This window comes from Halichoerus grypus, chromosome 12 (genome assembly GCF_964656455.1).
Source record: "Halichoerus grypus chromosome 12, mHalGry1.hap1.1, whole genome shotgun sequence".
Lineage (NCBI taxonomy): Eukaryota > Metazoa > Chordata > Mammalia > Carnivora > Phocidae > Halichoerus > Halichoerus grypus.
Window position 1 is genome coordinate 45,268,089 of NC_135723.1, and position 16,377 is coordinate 45,284,465.

Sequence of the window (16,377 nt, forward strand, 5' to 3'; positions counted from 1 at the left end):
AGTAAAAGAGAGGTTTGCTCCTTCAAATGCACAGGCTCCAAAACAAGGCTACACAGATCACAAAAATCAGGAAAACATGATGTGGAAGAGTGGTTTGACATATTTAAAGTGTTGAAAGAAAAAAATGCCATTCAAGAATACTATACCCAACAAAAATGATTTTCAGAAATGAAGGAGAGATAAAGACATTCCAAGATAAACAAAAGCTGAGGAGTTCATCACCATTGGACCTCCTAGAAGACACGCTAAAGGGAATTCTTCAAGTTAAAATTCAAGGATTCTAAGTAACACCACAAAAACATGTAACTCACTGGTAAGGGCAAACATAAATTCACAATATTCTAATATTGTAATAGCAATATGTAAATCACTTTTAACACTAGTAAAAAAAAAGTACAAGAAAAAGGTACTAAAAATAACTATGCTACAATTATTTGTTAATGGATATAAATAAAAGATGATGTTAAAGTGTGACATCAACAGCAAAGATGTGAGGTAAGAAGGAAAAATGTAGAATTTTTAGATGCAATTAGAGATAAATTGTTATTGGCTTAAATAGACTTATAAATATATTTTATGCAAACCTCAGGATAACCACAAAGAAAAATACACAAAATATAAAGAGAAAGCAAGAAAATCATACAACAACAAAAAACAAATCACAAAGGGAGACAAGCAAGAGGGGAAAAAAAGAACTACAAAACAGAAAGCAAATAAAATGGCAATAGTAGTCCTTAACTATCAATAATTACTTGAAATGTAAATGGATTAAATATTCTATTCAAAGACACAAAGCGGAGTGACTGAGGGGATAAAAACAAAAACAGGACCCAACAATATACTGCCTACACAGGACTCACTTTTGCTTTAAGGACATGCAAGGCTGAAAGTGAAGGAATAGAAAAAGATACTCCATGTAAATTTAAACCACAAGAGAACAGGAGTGACTTATACCAGATAAAACAGATGTTCCACCAAAATATATTTATACCTCAATAAAGCGGGAGAAAAAAAATAATAACCAAAAAGAGTACCTATATCGATACCAGAAAATGGAAAACAGCAAAGACGACACATACGAACATAGACAGAAATCCAATGTAAATTATATCGTTATGACAATACATACGTATATATACATAAATAAATGGGTTAAAGTTCTCTAACAAATATCAGACTCTCAGACAGGAATAAAATAATTCCAGGGATGCCAGGGTGGTCAGTTGGTTAACCATCTGCCTTTGGTTCAGGTCATGTCCCCAGGGGTCCTGGGATCAAGTCCAGCATTGGGCTCCCTGCTCAGCAGGGAGCCTGCTTCTCCCTCTCCCTCGGCCTGCCACTCCCCCAGCTTGTGCGCGCACTCTCTCTCTGTCAAATAAATAAAATCTTAAAAAAATATATAATAATTCCAGACTGTGTGTGTGTGAGAAAGAGGGGGAGAGAGAGAGAGATTGAGGGAGAGCTTGAGCCAGAGTGCTCTAACGAATGCAAGCGCATGTGGGCCAACACTGAAGTTCCCATTCTGAATTGATGAGGAAAGTCATTGAGAGGAATCTATCCGAAGCCCTTTCCCCTGCCCCAGCCAAGCTTACAGACAAAACTCACAGGTGTCTGCACTTGACCCTAACTCTGTTTTTCTAGGTCTTGGTGCCCTCCATTCTCAGAAACTAGACCCCAACTACAAAACATGTTCTTCCCTAGCCTGACCACAACCCACATCCCAGATGAGACCCAGACAGAGTCCCTCAAAAACCCTGCTGCCTCCTGCTCTACCTGGCCAAGAGTCGACCCCCTCCCCACACCCCGCCCCACCACGGGCCAGCCACAACACTCTTGCACCCTTCAAAACCCCTTAAAAGGCCCAGCCTAACAGAAACTCAGGGCTGACATTTCTCTTGATGCCTGGCCCCTCTCCTCCCTTGGAGAATGAATAAACTCTGTCCTGCTTGTTGCCTCACTCTTTGTGCAATTCTCTGCTGCCCATCACCGGCCATCCCAACAGTAATCGTGCTGGGATAGTTGTTTTTTGTTTTTGTTTTTTCTCTCACCATAACTCTAAATAGGTTGAAAAGCTAAACATTACAGGAGGTTATAAGCATACTAGAACAAGACACAGATCAATATTTATGAAAATATTTTTTTTTGAAACAGGTATTTCTAAACATAATACAAAAGGAAAGTATTGATATATTTGACTTCTTAAACCTAAATTTCTTACAAGAAAACTATTTAAACAAAATTGAAAGGCAAATGGCAAAATGGGAAATTATGGACAAGACATATTATAGAAAATGTTAAACATTTTTTAAATATAAAGAATTCTTTAAAAAAGAGAAAACGAACATAAGGACAGATTACAAAATAATAAATACTAAGAGCCTTCAAGATGTTTATATTCTTTAACTTATCACTCTAACTTCTAGGAATACATCCTTAAGTGATAAGCTAGAATATTTTTTAATAAATGCTTCCTACACAATTTTATCACAACATAATTGTGAAAAATTTTAAACAAATGATTAATAACAGTAATGATAGTAAAAGTATGGTACATCCATATAATTGGATGCTATTCAGGTTTTGAAAATTATGTTATAAAGAGTTTTAATTATGTTGTAAAATTTCTAAATTCAGCATTTCTGGCCTGATCAAAGTATTCTTCCAATAGATTACAGTGCTTGATTCAGCTCATGAAGAAAGCCAGAACAGTAAGACCCAGTGTTAGACTGATTAAAAACGTCAAAAAAGGGCATTTCCTTTTCAATGACATTGCTGATTATAAAGGTAAGTTTGGAGCTGACAGGAGACTACTTAATAAAGACAACCCAGAGGATAACCAGTGAGTTAAGTGATGTATACAAAGACAACATTTCTTCAGAACCTGTATCTAGACATGCTGGAAATCTGTGGGTGGTCCCCTAAACACAGGACTATATGTGAAAAAGAACGAAACTTCTCTCTTTTGTAAGCTACAGTTTTGGGGTGTGTCTCTAACAGCACTCATTTGTTCAAGGGTTAAACACCATTTATTCAAGTATTATTCACAACTTCATGTGTGAGTTTCGTTTTGAGACTAAAATTCAATTTAAGTAGGTCAAGACAAAAGATTTGTTATCAGTACATTAACATACATGCATAAACACTTCATTATTATAAGTTTGAGAATGATAAATATGTAGCAAGTGTTGAAAATACAGAGGAAAATTTTAAACAGAATGTTTTATAAATACACAAGTTTGTCAAGGGTATCCTTCATTCATCTTCATCTACTTTTTTCTTTTTTTTTTTTTTTCAGAGAAGGGGAAGTGGGGGAGAGAGAGAGGGTGAGAATCTTAAGTAGGATCCACACAGAGTGTGGAATCTGACAGAGCACTCCACGTGGCTCGATCTCACAACCCTGAGATCACGACCTGAGCCTAAATCAAGAATTAGACGCCCAACTGACTGAGCCAACTAGGCTCCCCAATGTTCATTTACTTCCAAGAACAATTTTAGGGTGGTTAGAAGTTCAACAGCATTGCAAAACACACTGATAACGTGGATAAACTAGATCACAGACCATTTAAGTAAGTAAAAGGGCCACAAGATATACAAGATAATGTTAAAACTAGGTACTGTATTTGCCTCCAGATTATCTTGCAGATGTTCATGACTTTTCAAGGAAATATTTAAAATAGATTCTCTCATCAATGAAATGCAAAGTCCCAAGGCATTCTCCTAAATATATGGAATCTAATCAATTAAATAGAAGATTTAAAGACAGTATTACATAACCACTTACATATGGGTATACATGATTTAGGAACCATACGTAAGTTAAGAGAATCCATAAAATAGATAATTTTCTCCCTAAAGCACACTGATTTATGAGCCATCAGCCAAATGTTGGGAGTGCTCACATTTCTGTAATATTAGCATCAATGCATAATATTGCTCAATCATCATTATAGATTCTTCAATCATGTTAGTACAGTTTGAAATAATCAAAATTAACCTAGTCTTCATCAAGTCAAATGGATGTACATTAGGTGAAAGGAGTCAAGACTGACATTATCCCTTCATTATTAGAAAGAAAAATGACTACCCAAGAAGCAGAAGATTTCTTGGTCCAGAACAGAGTTCATGTTTCTAGGATTCTTATTCTGAGAGGATGATCTGTCCCGATTTCACATTCATTGTGGAGTGAGTCAGAGAAACTAACATAAAAATTCTTAGTACTACTAAATTTTCATTTCAAGTTAGGAACCCTAATTTCAACACAGCAGTTTGCTTTTCCTTCTAAGACATTTAGTAGTAATTTTTTTTCCATCTAGTACCAAGAGGATTTGGGCTTAACGTCAAAATTTCATTCTAAAAAATGCTTAAAGAATCAGAATAAATGAGCTCAGATAATGAGATGAGCCAACTTCACCAGAAAAACACCGGATTTGGGGCACATGGGTGGTGCAGTCGGTTAAGTGACTGACTCTTGGTTTCAGCTCAGTTCATGATCTCAGGGTCGTGAGATCAAGCCCTGCATTGGGCTCCGCACTCAGTGTGGAGTCAGCCTGAGATTCTCTCTCTCTCCCTCTGCCCCCCGCACTCGTTCTCTCCCTAAACAAATAAATAAATCTTTAAAAAAAAAAAAAAAAAGGAAAAACAAAGACACTGGATTTTAAAAATGTCATGTAAAGTACCCAAACAAAAGCATGCTTCAGTTTTAGTAAGAAATCAAGTTATACTAGTGATTATTTTCCCAGCACATTTCCAAAATAGAAAATGTTTTCCAAGATTTTTTCAATTAATTACATATTATTAGAATGGCTTGGTGATTCTGAAAAATATCTGGCAATTATACTTACATGCGTGGGTGCTTGAGATACAATGGCTCCCTGACTCAACACTCTGAAATGTATTCTCTAAAAGTGCAGGGATAACAGAGTATTTACTATTTTAGCCTTTTCACAATGTTTTATTGTAGTCTAGGAAGTTATAAAACACTATTTGACTTACCAAATTTTATTTCTCCCTTTTCTCTAATTTCAGGGTGTCTTTTTAATGGAAAGATTAAAATGATTGTATGGATTCAAAGAACATTATGAATGAATAAAGGAATGACATACAAGTAATCTTAATATATTAAAATTAGTATGCTTTACTGAGTGAAGATAGATAAATTATAAATATTATTTGCAAATACCTGGGTGGTTTCCAGAGAAAAGTTCTTTTACCTATCCTAAGCAAACCTACATGTGAATATTAACAAAATATTACAGGAAATTATGCTAATAAACACTAAAAATTTTAAAGATGTGATACTGTAAAAAAAATGAAGTCTGGTTAAGAATTAAAATTATGCTAAATAGTGAGCTAAATGATATACATATTCATTTAGTTATGACTATAGTTTTAGTGAAAAATTCATCATTTGATTATGAATCCAAAACCACAATCTTTTTATCATGAAGAAATCTTCAACATATAGAGAAATTAAAAGAATTAGACTTTTGTTGCATGAAAATTAAACGAAAGTGATTTTAAATTAACATACCCACAGACAAAATGTCAGTTTTTAATTTTTGAAAATGGATTCAATTTTGACACTAGGGTCCCTTCATTACTAATGATAAATGAACAAAAATTAATTTAGTGGACTGACTTCTCTTTAAGTCACCTAGAATACAGCAATCATTTTTTATCTTCAATAAAAATGAAATTCCAAAAGAGGGCATGCAAGTCTATACATTTGAATGAATTCTTTTTTTTTTTTTTTTTTTTTAGAAATGTTACAATATAGTGTTTATGCGTGTTGGGAAATAATAATGGTGGATATCACCTACTACATGTTAGTCTCTGATCTTGAGCACTTTTACATAGACAACCCACTTTGTGCTCTAACTACCTTAAGTGACAACTATTTATTACTATAATTTATAGATGAGCAAACTGAGGCAAGGGAAAGTTAAATCACTTTCCCTAAGATACAAAAAGAAATAGAGCTGGAATTCACATCTATGGCAACAAGATTCTGGATTCCATATGCTCAACCCCCTATATAAACTGTCTCCCACTAGGATAATTTTAACCAAATTCAACTTGGACAACCATCAAATGAATTGCCAACTACATAATTAAAGAACTTCCTACACTACAATGGTGGTACAATAGTAGCATCACCCTTTATCTTTCTAAAAATCACCTCATAGCCAAAGGGAAAAAAAAATATACAGAAATGTAGCTATTAGCTTTGATAACTGTAAAGCACAGACTAGGTAAAAAGGCACAAACCAAACCATGGTGCAAAACCCTGTTTGCAGTGGCAGTAACGGTATGCACAGGCTGAGAATGGGAGCACATATGCAAATCATATCTGAAAGCATTGTTGTGGCCCTATGACTTTAGGAATGAAGGAAATCTTTCATTGCATGCAAAACTACAGTTGCACATCTTCATTGGCTTAAGATACAGATAAACATATATAAATACAGCCCTAAGTCATTAAAAAAAAATTCTCTTTGGCTGGAAAATTGCCCTGGTTCTCCATAATTTACCAAAAAAAAGAACAGAAAAGCTGCTTCTTTAAAGAGGCTGTAACAAGTATACAAAGATACTGCAAGGAGAAAAAGAACAGTGGCAGATGAAGAAAACGCACTACAAAAAAGTTCCCCAATACATTAGCTTCCTAGGTCTGTCCTAACAATTTACCAGAAAGCAGTTGGCTTAATACAATGTCAATTTATTCTCTCACAGATTTGGAGTCTAAAAGCCTAAAATCAAGTTGTCAGCTGTGCCATGCTCTCTGAAGGCTCTAGAGAAGAATCCTTCCTTGCCTCTAACTTCCAGTGGCTGCCAGCATAGGTAAGCAAAATTTGTCACCCCAAAGTGTGTCTCTTTGGCATATGCATTATTTTAGGTTGAGTTTTTGAGAAACAGAAGGCTCAGGAAGAACCTTTGACCTTTCCCCCACTAATGCCTAAAAGGATTTGGATAGAAGACCTGCTCCAGAAAGGGAGCTAAGACCACAGACAAGTATAGTATAGTATAAACTAGATATGCTAGAGATGGGGAAACCTAGCAAATCTCTTTGTTAAAATTCCTCCATCTCATTGTTTCTGTATGGCCCAACAAACATTTGTTTACCAAACATTTACTCTTTTTCAACCTCCTGTAAATTGTTTTCCTTCTCCTTCAAGCCCCAGACTCCTAATCCATTCTCCTTAGTCCAGAATGACACTTATACCTCAATTGGCCAACCGTTTTCAGAATCACTCACATTTATTTGGATTCCCCATCTGTATGTAATTAAATTTTATTTTCTTCTGTTAATCTGTCTCAAATCAATTTAATTCCTAGACCAGCCAGAATAATCTTGAAGGGCAGAGGAAAATTTTTCCTCCCAATACCAACAATCTTGGCTTGTACCTGAATCACTCCCATTTCTGCCTCCACTGTCAGGTGTATTTTCCCAGTGTGTCTGTGTCTTTATATGGCCTTCTATAAGGACATGAGTTGTTGGATTTAGGACCTGCCCTAATTCCTTATGGCCACATCTTAACTAATTACATATGCAAAACCTGATGTTCCAAACAAAAAAACCCTTCACATTCAGAATACAAGGAATACATGGAAATTTTGTTCAAAAATTTCTCTATGAATTTACAAAACTGAATAAAGATATTACTTTCATGAATTGAGCAAAAGTACAGGAAAAGATGGTGAGAAGACAAGGTATAATGTAAAGTGAGGGAAGATGTGACATTGAGATTAAAACATCACAGAAATTAAGGCAAAATTAAAATAAGCCTGACAGAAACAAAGAACATGCAAACAGGAAATTGCTAAGTTAGAAAATAATAGAACATAATTAGTATTTACAGCTCTACAAATAAGTGAAGTCTTAAGATACAAGTGGATTTAAATCTAAACTTTGGTAGAAAAATTCAATGTTGGGGAAAAACAGCCAAAATGGGCAACATGCAAATACATCATACCTAAAATTATCAGTAAATAAAAGAAAATCATTTGTACAGCTACATAAAAGATCAAACAAAAATAATGGAAAATTTTGAAACAGTCTCAGACATGTTCATATCAAACTTGAACATCGAGAAACAGTGGAATAATTTCCACAAATTCCTAAATGAAACCAAGCACAACCCAAGAATTTGCACCCAGGCAACATGCCAGAGTTTTAAATATGTGAAAGCTTTGAGAATAATGTTCCCATAAACTTTTTCTGAACAATTTGAGTCAACTAAGACATAACTGGGAAAAGTAAAGCAATAGGATTTTTGGTAAACATCAAATCTATTTAACAATATTATGTTCCCATAATACACCTGAAGCAAATTGGTATTCTGATGACAAATGTTACAGAACTTATGAAATTAGAAAGTTAAAAGGGAAGAGTGTAAAAAGATGAAGATAATGTATTAGTTGTATCACTTGTACTTAGTCAAAATATATCAACAAATACATATAAAGTTTACAAATCAAGAACTGTAGTACAAGCTTATTAAAGAATATATAGGCAAATTCTAAGAACAATATAATTGACTATATGTGGATATATACAAAAGGAGGGGTGGGGAGGAAGAAGTATTTTATCATTAATCTTAGTAGAGCATGGGAACATACCATAAATAAAATAAAGTTTATAAATTTGTTTTGATTTTATATAGGACAATAGGTGGCCAACATTTTTTTAAGATTTTATTTATCCATTTGACAGAAAGAGAGAGAGCACAAACAGGGGGAGCGGCAGGCGGAGAGAGAGGGAGAAGCAGGCTCCCCACTGAGCAAGGAGCCTGATGCAGGGCTCAATCCCAGGACCCTGGGATCATGACCTGAGCCCAAGACAAACCTTTAACCAACTGAGCTAACCAGGTGCCCCAGGAGGCCAACATTTATAAAGCAAAAACATAAGTGACATAAGACAAAATATATTAAAACTAATCTACAATATAAAACTGATTCATACCTCTTATTCATTTAGAGATGTATTGAAAGAAATAATTATGAATATGGAAGGCCCAAAAAAAACTAATAAAGAAAACAGGATACATATTTGATAGTGTCAAAGCAGTTGTCACAAAAATAATTAGTATGATTCTACAAAGAAAGACTAAATACTGTACAGGAATGTAGCATCTTTTCAAAGTAAACATTTGAAAACAAATACATCATAGGTTTTATTTCTTATAATTTAAGTATTAGGGATTACCAATCTTATTTTTTGTCTCATGTGATACTATCTATTATGTTGCATTTCTAAAATAGATGCCTTTGATATGGTGGTTATAGGACAAAAGTATTAAAAAATATGGAAAACCAGCATTCCTATTTGACCCTCAAGTAATAATTAGAACTTCGCTCATTTTTATTTGTTTTTCAACAATTTTCCAAGGCCTTTTCACTTCTGCAAAATACTGACAGTATATTACCAATGACTAACAATTTACCTATCACCCAAGAGACAATGAATAGATACGGAATTATCTATTGAAATCTTTCCACTTATTAGTTGACTTGCCTAGGCAAACATGATTTTCCCCATTTTGAAAACTATGATCTAATATATACCTATAACAATTATGTATTTGCATCCCTATACGTCCCAAATTATTAGATCCTCCTGAAAGCAGGGACTATATTAGTTGTTTTCCCATTACCTTGCACAGTACATTATACATAACAGATCTTTATCAATATTTCTTGAGCTTAATTATTTTTACCAATAGGCAAAGATGTTTGCTTGAAGAAGAAACATTTGATGTTTCACTCAAAACAGAGTTTAAAAATAATTTGATGTAGGGAAATAAAAAGCAAAAGTAGAGTACTTAATTTTTGCATAGGCTAACTGCCCAATTCTAATTAGGCCATGGGCACATGGGCTTCTTCTTATTTTCATGCTTCCTTCAAAGCCCTGGAGATAACAGAACAGTGATCATGGCAGCCAAACAAACCATATGGGAACCAACAGACCACAACTTAATTAGCACTGAAAATTTATGCCAGCAGTGTCAGCTTCTATTTTTATCTTACTTCATCTTCAGAACCTCAAAGTTTTAATAAAATTTACAATTTTGTCTTTGCGTTTATCTTTCTTGAAATATAAATGCTAGATAAAATTACAATTTATCAAAGAAGTTTATTTAAAATAAGAGCTCCACTACAATAGATAACAATGAAAAAATTTAAATCCTGCCTTCCAAAAATCTAAATATTGATTACTGAAAGTAACTTTTATATTTAAACAAACCACACTGGTTTTATTTAAGCAAGGCATTTGTAGTATACTCCAATAACAACTATTCAAAACTAAGATGTTAAATAAAGCCTTGACTTTGTAATCTTTGTATCATGTATATCTTTATGAAATTTTAGAGAGATTTAATATCTCTCTGCTTAATAATTTGATAATATACTTGATAAAAGAGTGATTAATTCAGAAGTTGAGTTGGGAGCAAAACTGTGGTCATCTGATTCTCAGTTCAGCACTCTTTCTAGAGTCGGAGGCAAGTGATCAAAAAAAGCTAGATTCTATTTACTTAGCTATCGTTTATATTTAAATTTCATTGGTTTAAAAACACCATGTAAAGTGTGGAGATGAAACTTCTAAAACTCATTTAAATATTATCTTATTTTGTATGGTATAAGTAACAACTTAATTAAAAAAAGATAATCATGAATACTTTAATTTTTCTTACATATTCTAACCTAATCTAATCTAACCTATTGAGTTTTGTTCTTTTTTTTTTTTTAATGGCAATCTGTGGAGATCAGGTTAATTTAATCAGTACTTAACAGTTTGGAATTTGTATTCTTCTAATTAAATTAACAAGAATAAAACAAAAAGTTTGTGTCTGCTGTTGTTTTTTCCCCCTCTAAAATTCTTTGTTGTACCATCTGGCCAAGAAAGCTTGCAAACATTGCTGTCTGGACAGAGATATGACCAAGGACCCAGAGGTGAAATCCTAAAACATTCATAGTCTTTAATAATTCAGTGCCCAAACCACCAGTCTGCCACTGTTATATCTACTAGTTTTAATGAATCAACTATCATATTAGTCATATTGACTGCTTTAAACCTAGCTTAAATATTTTAGGTAACTTTTACATAAAGGTAATGTTTAAAAGGTGTGATAAAAAGATCTATAGAAAAAAACACCATAAACCTAGCTAATATGATAAAAAGAAACTAGATGTTGGCAGCATTGAAATAATGATTTTAGATTTATATAAAAATTTTATTACCAAATAAATTACTTCAAATTGATAAAGCTTGAGTTTATTTTTTTTGCTTTCTTTAAAAATTATAGTAATGATTACAAATTCTTAATGAGTAAATAATTATTATAATTGAGTATTATAATGGGATTTATTGACTTTGGTGTTTGAAATGAAATAATACGAGTAATACAAGTGAAAATTTAGAATATTCACAGGAAAAAAAATTTGATTCTTTTTATTTTTTTAAAGATTTTATTTATTTATTTGACAGAGACACACACAGCGAGAGAGGGAACACAAGCAGGGGGAGTGGGAGAAGGAGAAGCAGACTTCCCACCCAGCAGGGAGCCCCATGCGGAGCTTGATCCCAGGACCCCAGGATCATGACCCGAGCAGAAGGCAGACGCTTAACAACTGAGCCATCCAGGGTTTGGGGAACTAATTTTGAACTTCTCCATTTTGAATTAAAAAAAAATTACCTAAAAGCATGCCGTGATTTTCATTGATCTGGTACTATTGGAGTTCATCACATTTTATCCTGTCACTTAATTTCACTTCTGACATTGGTCCTTCAAGGCACAAATCCCTGGGGTGAATGACACCTGTAATGGCTTCCTTTGCTCAAGGAAGAAATCTCTGGGAATGAGCCCCCACTGGCAATTTGGACAGCTGCCTCCATTCTACAATATTTTCTCGCGGAAAACAATAAAAGTTAAAGGAAGCGAGAAAGACAAATACAGTTCCCAACAGATCCCTACATACTTAAACAGAAGTTTTAATGACCAAATAGCAAACATAAAGTAAACAATTGCTTCTACAAGCAGGCCCTAGTGGGTAATGTACCTTTAGATGTAAACTGATAGTACGACATAGGAATGAGAACTTTGAATTATATTTTCCACTTTTCTCTCATTTCTTTGACTTAACTGTTTTGGCATCACTGGCTTTTTGATTATATAGAGCACATCATGGGAGGAAGGTTTAATAGAAGAGAGCTGAAATGATGAAATTAATAGGTTTCCCCCACATACATAAAATACAAGTAATGAAAGAGGTAGCACCAATATAGCAAGTTTATTATGGTTTCTAAAGTTTACAATAAGCTATTTGAAATCTGGAAAATAAGAAATAACAGGCATATTCAGTCAAGCAATATGAAAGTTCAAAAGAATAGATGTGCTTCTCAGCAGGGAATTACTTGAAACTTGGAATCTTTTCATTAAGAAATGTACTTATTTTTTGGCCTCTTGACATCAGATAAAATTGGGGTGGACTGTTCAACACAAATAATAAGTTAAATTAGCAAACTGGCTTTGATGGTTCTTCTGAAAAAGATTGTTTAGATTCACCCTTCTGTCAATCTAGATAATAAATTTGTGACTCAGGAAGAAATCCACTCTTTGTGAGAGAGACTATTTCAGTCTGTTTCTTACTCTGCTTTTTTTCTGTGGAAAATGTGTTCTTTTCAAATTTTCTTTCATCACCTGTATGCTGATAACACTCAGCTCTGCATCTTCTCCACCCCGTCTCTTGAGAGCTCATCCCAAAGTCAATGATAGTATATAAAAATTAATAATTGTCCTAATTTAATTATTCAATACAATAAAAATAATTATATATATGAATAGAACAGAAGGGGGAGAATATGGTAGTGAATAAAATGAATAATTGATAGTGACAGTGAATAAAATAATTGTTTTTAATTGAACTACTCAACAAATATAATAAAAATAATAAATTGAGAAAATTTTTCCACAACTGTTACCTAAAAACCTAAAAATTAACCCAAAATATTTGAGATATGGATGACAGTATCTTTCTCTTTAGAGGATACTTTGTTTCTTCCAGGGATCTAGGGGGCCAGATATTACAAAGACAAGCTGAGCTTTAGTCTTAGTGATGAATCTATTTCTAGCTCATTTTTATTCCTAGGGAGTGATTCTTCAAGTTCCTGGCTCATAGCTCTCAGCTCTACCAGGGCTCCTCTTTTCTGAAAGCATATCTGCATTCAATATTTGTTTTCATTCATTATATAAATTCTTCCTTTTATCCACATATCATCTTTCTTTCCTTTGTCTTCCATGTTGATCATTTTTCCTTTTCTCTGTTATTCCTTTACAATTTGGGATAAGTTCTCTTTTTTATTTTCATCCTACACATTGATTACTGTCACATCAATTCTACTTTTAACTTCTTTCAGTGTGAATTTTACTTCTTACATTGGGGTTTTGTTTCTTTTGTCTTGACTCTGTCTCTTTTCTTATTCTCATTTTTTGTCATTCCATACACACTTTATGCATTATCATCTCCATTTTAAGAAGGCAAGTTTTATTGTACTCTACTGAAAGTATCAAATCACTCTTTTTCTTATTTAGGCATTTATAATGAAAGTATATGTTTCTTTTGAGATTTTCGAACATCATTCTCCCTCTTTTCTTCTGTTCAGCAGTAATTTGCAAAGCATGCTGTATTATTTTCCTCTCCTTATTCAAATCCCAGAAATGATGCTGGCTCACTCTTATTTGTTAATAGTAAAATGAGTAGATTCTCCTTGACCTATTTCCATTAGTTGTGTTGTGATCCTTAATCAAAATCTATGGCTCCAAATTTGCATGATGCTTGTTTCTACTAGATATCACCTACATATTTCTATCATTCTGAGGCATACACTTTCCTCTTTTCTAAGATCTAATAACCTTACCCCTCCTTGATAATATATCTTGGAAAATATCTATACCACTGATGGGCCTGCTACCTTCTCTAGCTTTACCAGTAAGCCTTTTATTTCTTTTTAAGTTGTTTTCTGAGTGTGGCAGTCTTTGCCCACATACAGAAAGAAAATAACTGAAGAAATGAGGAAAAAACATCAAGAATTCTATTTGCCTCATGAAGTAGTCTCAATAGTTACAAAGGAATAAATGACAAATTCTCTGTTTTATTTGTGCTCTAAGTTTGTGAAACAAGGTACAGATTTTTAAAGGAAGAAATGAGAAAGTATATCCTTCATTTTCTTCAGGTATTTTGTTTCATAAAAAAAGAAACCAAGATACATGACTTTCTGAGTCTGGTTAGATTTTACTTAATTATTTCCATTTATTCATAATAATAATCAACTTTTACCAGAATTTGACATGAAGTTTTCTGTTTAGTCTTTGCTATCAAAGTTATCAGTTCTTCTGTTCTGTATCTTCAAAAGTAATCCAGTGAAAAGCTAAGCAAAACTTCATGGAGTCTGCTTCAATTTAGGTAATTCAGGCAACATTATTTTTATTTTTATTTTTTTTAAATTTTTTATTGTTATGTTAATCACCATACATCATTAGTTTTTGATGTAGTGTTCCATGATTCATTGTTTGTGTATAACACCCAGTGCTCCATGCAATACGTGCCCTCTTTAATACCCATCACCAGGCTAACCCATCCCCCCACCTCCTCCCCTCTAGAACCCTCAGTTTGTTTTTCAGAGTCCATCGTCTCTCATGGTTCGTCTCCCCCTCTGATTTCCCCCCTTCATTCTTCCCCTATCTTTTTTTTTTTTTTTTTAACATATATTGTATTATTTGTTTCAGAGGTACAGATCTGTGATTCAACAGTCTTGCACAATTCACAGCACTCACCATAGCTCATACCCTCCCCAATGTCTATCACCCAGCCACCCCATCCCTCCCACCCCCCACCACTCCAGCAACCCTCAGTTTGTTTCCTGAGATTAAGTATGGAGGTTCCTCAAAAAGTTAAAAATAGAGCTACCATACGACCCAGCAATTGCACTACTGGGTATTTACCCCAAAGATACAAATGTAGGGAACCGAAGGGGTACGTGTACCCTGATGTTTATAGCAGCAATGTCCACAAAGCCAAACTGTGGAAAGAGCCAAGATGTCCATCAACAGATGAATGGATAAAGAAGATGTGGTATATATATACAATGGAATATTATGCAGCCATCAAAAGGAATGTCAGTTGAGCATCTGACTCTTGATTTTGGATCAGGTCATGATCTTGGTGTCATGCAATCGAGCCCTGCATCACGCTCTGTGCTCAGCGCAGAGTCTGCTTCAGATTCTCTCTCTCTCTCCTTCTGCCCCTCCCCCCACTCGCACTTTAAATAAATAAATAAATAAATAAATAAATAAATAAATAAATAAAATCTTTTTTAAAAATGTAGAATTAATCTTGAGAAGATTCATAGAATTAAAAGCATTCATGGAATTTAAAGTATTAATACAAAAGGTACTGCATTGTAAAAGTAGACTAATGTATTAATAATCGAGTGACAAATGCAATCTATGTTAGCTGAAAATTTAATAAAAGGATAAGAGCAAATCTAAAAAAAGACTGATAAATATGTCTTAGTTCAGCGAACTAAGTGAGAAAATGTGGCTGAAAGATCAGATTTTACTCAAGAGAAAAAGAAATTATACTAGAATGAACTAAATAACACTAAGTATGATTTTAAAAAGGGGTAAGAACATACAGACCAACTTGCCCAGTTTTTCTCCAGTTGAGATTTGAAATGAATCAAAATATTTGACAGATTTTTTTTTTTACTATTTTAGTGAGAAACCTAGAAAATTGAAAATTTAATGACACTATCACCTAAAATCACTTCGTGATGGAAAGTACGTTGCTCCTAATAAAACTGGTTCATAAATAAAAGGTAGTTTCTACACAGCAGTTAGCTAAATTTTATATGGAAGTGATAGTAAGAAAGGCCCTATCAGTACACCCTTTGTCCTTATTTGAATAGCAAATAGAGTGAGAAAATCATCAAATGCTTAATCCCAAACTGTCCTTAATCCCAAACTGTATTTTTATTTTATAACAATAAAATGTGGTAATGTATTTCCTTATGGGTGTTTAAATATATTTAATTTTTAAGTCTTCTTAACAACATAGAGATAAAACAAGATATAAGATATGAAACTAGTAATCACTAATTATCAGATATGCCAAAGCAATTGAAAGTTGTTCATAAACCTCTCTGTCACATAATTCACTTGTCAGAAAAATTATTCAGATAGGTAACATGTTTTTTAACTAGACAAATATGAACTATAAAATATGCTGTAGCCACTGAAGAGCTCGATTGTACTTTTATTTTTAATTTTTAAATGATGTAGCAATGACTTTATGCCTAGAATCCAGTAATCCACTAAAAACTTG